Source organism: Martes martes, assembly GCF_963455335.1.
Source record: "Martes martes genome assembly, chromosome: 10".
Taxonomy (NCBI): domain Eukaryota; kingdom Metazoa; phylum Chordata; class Mammalia; order Carnivora; family Mustelidae; genus Martes; species Martes martes.
The window spans coordinates 16,645,697-16,651,865 of NC_137898.1; positions in this window are offsets into that span (position 1 = coordinate 16,645,697).

Below are 6,169 nucleotides of genomic sequence, written 5' to 3' on the forward strand. Positions count from 1 at the left end.
CCTTGTGATCTCTCTCTGTCAAATAGATAAATAAAATATTTAAAAAATATATATATATTTCCAAGGAACAGAAAACATATAAATATTCTATTAAAATTACTGTGTCACAGTGACTTGGATCTCTATTCTGATTAAAATTTTAAATGATCAAGATCATATTTGTAAATTTAGTTTGTATCATTCATAAAGAATGGCTCATAGAAATTCTATTATTGGGAAATAAATAGCATGTGACATAGAAAATGACCATCTCTTTGTAATCTACAAAATGGTGCCATGGGGACTACACCCAGGACATCTGATTTAGCATCCAAGTGCAGAGCACAGTGCTGTCCACTAAAGGCAAAATTTCTATGTGTTGCTAGAGTAGCCCATATTCCAGGTACTTGAGGAGCATATCACAGAACCCTCACTGGAGCTGAGGGTTGTAGGTGAGGAACAAATTTTTGAGTCAGGAGAGCCTGACTGGTCCAGCTCCAACTAAACAGCCCCAAAGGTCTGACTTCATAAAAATTAGGTATTGTTCACCTTTTCAGTATTGCCATTTATTACCACATGGATGTATCATTATGGGAATTATGCTAAGTAAGTCAAACAGGAAGACAGACACTATATGATCTGATTAGCATGGGGGATCTTAAATAATAATTGTTTTTTTTAAAATGAACTTATAAATAGAGAGACCATATTGGTGGTTGCCACAGTGGGGGATAGGAAGGGTAGATGAAATAGGTGAAGGTGGTCAAGGGAAGAAATTTCCAGTTATAAAGTAAACAAATATTACCTGATGGGAATGTAATAATGTACTAGAGACTGTAGTTAATAATACTATACTCTTTATCTCAAAATTACAGAGTAGCTCTTGAAAATTTTCGTCATAAAATACATACATAAGAACACGTAACTATGTGTTGTCATGGGTGCTAACTAGATTTATTGTGGTGATCATTTTGAAATATATTCCTTATCAAATTGCTAGGTTGTACACCTAAATCCACCAATACTGTTATATGATAATTATATCTTACCAAAAAAGTGGAGTCTATCTCTTTATGCTTTTATCTGGGTTAAACTTGTGACACAACTCACATGTAACCTTTAGCCACATGAACAGAAGATGGCAAAGGTGTTGTGTAATCCCTAAAGGCTGGCTTGAGATGTCTTGAAACTTGTTTTGTGAAACAACCACTGCCCTGAAACAACAGTGGTGTGGTAGTGCCCAATCTACACTCCTGAAGAAACTGTGAGAACTGACATACCGGAGCCAATTACCAGATGTATATATAAGGCCATCTTGGACAATGTACTCCATTCAGACTCCATTCATAACACTGAGCATGTTCCCAGGTGAAAACAGAAGAAGGAACACCCAGCTGAATCCAACCTACATTGCAGAAGCATAATCAAATAAATTGCTTTTATTTTAAGCTTTCAGGTTTTGGTTTGCAATTTAAAACTAGTAATTAGGGGTCAGGTTGGGGTGGTGATTGGGTAGCTCAATCAGGTAAGCATCTGCCTTTGGCTCAGTTCATGATCTCAGGGTCCCAGAATCAAGCTCCTTCTAGGGCTCTCCACTTTGCAGGGAGTCTGCTTCTCCCTCTCATACTCACTCTGCACACACACGCACACACTCCCTCTCTCAGATAAATAACAATCTTTAAAAAAAGAAAAATAAAACAAAACTATTAATTTGGAAATTCAATTTTGTGGTTTTAAGCCACTAATTTTTTGCTTAGTGTTATTTCCTGGTATACAGTAGTAGGTAATTAACACACATACTAAGTTCACACAAAGCAGAAAGTAGGAGATAACATTGTGACATTTCAGGGAACAGTCACATGATCAGACAGTTATTAGACCTGGAGATGCAGAGATTCCCTCAATCAAAAAAAGTGGTGTTTTCTATTCATACCTCCTACCAGCAGGAAAGAAACAGAATTTCATGAGCCTCTAAATTTCGGAAGTTACATATACTGTATCTGAGAGCACTGTTCAAAATCTTTTTTTTTTTTTAATGTTAACTGTAAAGATGACTAGTTTTCAGGAGGATCCATTGACAAAGGCAAAAAAGGAAAGAGTCAAATCCCTTTGCAGTGAAGGTGAACATCACCTGCCCAATCAAGCAAATGAGAGCTAACATCTAAGTGTGAGGCAGATCAAGCATGACACTCAGATTTTTTTTATGTCACCCACATTCCTCCACTTCTCTTGCTTATAGCCAGAGATGCCTTAGCAATGTCCTGCATTTCATCATGATACTCTTCTCCATCTTTGGTCACTCGTGGGCCTGACTTGGCAAGACTTTGGCTCATATTCATGGGGGCACTTCTGAAATCCTACCAAGAGATATTCCCTATTGCTGCTGAGGTAGTAGATGCCATGTGACATGACTGGGACGTAATATGCACAGAGGCTTTCCCATCAAGTTTGCTTTCTGCTTGGAATGCCCCTACTGCTAATTTGGACTCTATATTTTTCTATAGCTCTAGAAAGAGTCCAGTGACATGGCCAGAAGACAGTGCAAATGACCCACTCTGGGGCTGAACTTTGGCCAGTGGGAAAGCGACTCAATGGCTAATTTTCCCCCTTTGTGGCTTTTTACAGATTGGAAAAGGAATGTATAGTCTCTCATAAAAGGTCTGGTGAGATCAAGAAGTCAGCTGTGTAAGTGGTGAAACTACTCCAGGCATAGGCAGTTTATAGGCTCCTTCCAGGAATAGAAACAGGTAAGAGTCTGGCATTTTGGACATTGTATGAAAAAGGAAGAAATGGGTTTGATGAGAATACAAAGGGAATAGAAAGAAAAGAAAGAATGGGGAGAATGAAATGAGTAAGAATAGGAGAGGAATAAGATAGGATATTAGTGGTCAAGAGTCAAGTTAATGGCTTACACTCAAAAAGTAGAAGTATGGAAGCCCTGCGTTGCAAATCAATTTCCCAGCAATTTTCCCAGAAATCAGCAAAGAGTCAATAAAAAAGAAAAGCAGTTTCTTGATTAGATGTGTGACGTAGAGAATTTGTTTTTTCTCTCTGGACTTTGTTTCCACATTTAATGTGAATAAATTGAATAAAAATGGAGGTAACATGATCAAAATATGTGTACCTCAGTTTCTCTAAACATTTATGCCAAACAATAGTAAGTACCCATTTTTATTTTCCAACTACTGGGATTCTTCCTTTATTTTGAATCATAAATAAATGTTGTTCCTTGATATGTTTGTCTTTCAGATAATTTCATTGTCTCTTCAAAACTGGATGTGCTAGAATTATTCCATGGAAAAAATGAATAATGTAACAATTCATATTCTGGGGTATTTCTCACACCTAGCTGTAAGAAGTTTGTTTCTTGGAGGTTTCTTTCTTTCTCTCAATCTCTAGGAAACCTCATCATGATGAGTGTTTACATGTGAAACCTTTTCAAGGTTCTCATGCATTTCTTCCTCAAACTCTTTTCTTTTGGGTATATTAGTTACTCTTCAGTTACAGCTCCCAATAATTTTGTTGACCTATTAGCCAAGAGTAAAACTATCTCCCATGTGGGGTGCATGCTGAAACTCTTTGTGGTTCATTTCTTTGGTTGTATGGAGATCTTCATCCTTACTGTAATGACCTATGATTGTTATGTGGCTATATGTAAACCCCAAATATGTATATGATCATCATGGACTGGAACAATGCAATAAAACATTGTTGGGGACCTGGATAGGTGGGTTATTACACTCCATTATTCAAGTGGCTCTGGTAGTGCAGTTACCCTTTTGTAGACCCGGTGAGATCAATCACTATTTTTGTGATGTCCACCCTGTGCTGAAACTTGCCTGCACAGACAGATATGTTGTCGGTGTTGTGGTGACAGCCAACAGTGGTATCATTGCACTGGGGAGCTTTGTAATCTTGATAATTTCCTATACCATCCTCCTGGTGTCCCTGAGAAAACATTCAGCAGAAGGCAGGCACAAAGCAGTCTCCACTTGTGGCTCCCACATTGCTGTGGTCATCATCTTTCTTGGCCACTGTACTATCCTGTAGATGCATTGATATTACCTTTTCAGAGGATAAGATGGTGGCTGTATTTTACACCATTTTTACCCCCATATTAAATTCCCAGATCTATGTTGCTGAGAAAATAAGTCAAGAATGCGCTGAAAAGACTGTGACACAAGGTTTTCTCAGAAGCTAATGCTAAATAGTTGAAGTAACAATTTAACCAGGATGATCCTAAATTTTCTCCTCTGCTCAACAAAATCAGTAATAACAACTTTACAAGGTTATTAGAGAACAAAAGAGAGACTAGCACTTTCTACCCACCTGAGGTATCATTTATCATTATTATTATATTTGTCCTAATATTTCATAAGTAGATATATTTTCTGAATGATCTAGGCCAGAGGAATCTTTTAAACACAGAAGCTCAGGATAATGCTACTGAGCACACTTATTTTCTCCTCACCATTTTGGTCTTTCTGTAATTTTCCTTAAATTGAGAGTCTACTATGAAGTATTTAAGGCCATTTTCTAGTTTTAGAACTCTGATAGAAACATACTGAGCACTCAAATGTATATGTTGCATGTAGAAAAGGACATAGGAAAAATAACAGAGATCTAACTATAGTATTCTGATCTAAGTCCTCCAGAATACAGTAGAAACTAAACCTAGCAAGGCTGGAAAGGGAGAGGAGGTGTGTGCAGCATGTGAAAGAGAGAAAATAGGTTTAAAACACAAAAGATCTGGGGCATCTGGGTGGCTCAGTGGGTTAAGCCTCTGCCTTTGGCTCAGGTCATGATCCCAGTGTCCTGGGATCGAGCCCTGCCCGCATCAGGCTCTCTGCTCAGCAGGGAGCCTGCCTCCCCCTCCTCTCTCTGCCTGCCTCTCTGCCTACTTGTGATCTCTCTCTCTCTCTCTCTGTCAAATAAATAAAAAACAAAAAAATCTTAAAAAAAAAAAAAAAGATCTGTTCTCTTCCTCTACTCTTGGGAGAAAGCTTTCCATTCTCTAGAACTCATTTTCTTTACCCAAACAGTAAGGAAACTTGGGAAACAAATTACCTCTAAGATCCCCGCTGTGATGTTAACATCCCATTCATATGCTTCTGCTAACTGACTAATCTTGCCTTCTCTATAGCCAGTGGTCCCCAATTAGCATAAAGTGACTAAAAGGAAAAACTAAAGAAACTGAATGAAAACAAAGACAACTGTGATGATCAGGCCACTTAATTCAATCAACAGGGCAAATAAAATGGTGAAATGCACAGCTGGGAAACTGTATTTCCTCCAATGTTTGAACCAAGCAGCTTTACTGAATACAGTGAGCCATTTGTCACACCTCTCTTTCACTTTACACACTCCAAGTTTTTTATTTCTTTCTTTTTCTTTCTTTCTTTCTTTCTTTCTTTCTTTCTTTCTTTCTTTTTTAAGATTTTATTTATTTATCTGAGAAAGAGAATGCACTGAGGAGGGGCAGAGGGAGAGAGAGAGACTGAGAACTAGACTCCCCACTGAGCAGGAAGCTTGATGCAGGGCTGGATCCCAGGACCTGGAGATCATGACCCTAGCTGAAGGCAGATGCTTAACCAACTGAACCACCCAGGTACCCCTGAGCTTTATTTTTCTATAACAAATGAACACATCTCAGATTATCCCTTTCATTGTTTCATTGTCTTTTGCACAGATCTGATTATTCAAGGCTGCTTATATCTAAGTAAGTGTTTATGGTGTAAGTGTTATGTGTGCATATATGTGTGTGTATAGATTACATTAAGAACTGTTATATAGTGCTTTAAAAATTATCTCAGATGTTGCATTCATAGAGTTAAAGATAAGAAAGACCAAAGGCACCACCATATCTGGATTAGAAGTTAACACTGGCCCCAGGACTCCTGGGTGGTTCAGTCTGTTAAGCATCTGCCTTCAGCTCAGATGATGATCCCAGAGTCCAGGGATCAACCCCTGCACCAGGCTCCCTGATAGGTGGGAAGCCTGCTTCTCCCTCTCCTCCCTGCTCTTGCTCTCTCTTGCTCTCTCTGTCTTTCCTTCTCTCAAATAAATAAAATACTGAAAGAAGGAAGGAAAGGAAGGAAGGAAGGAAGACAGACACTGGCCCTGGATCCACACCATGGATCATGTTTATTTTCCCAGCTTGGAATCTCAGTGGACTTCCATTTGCTCATTT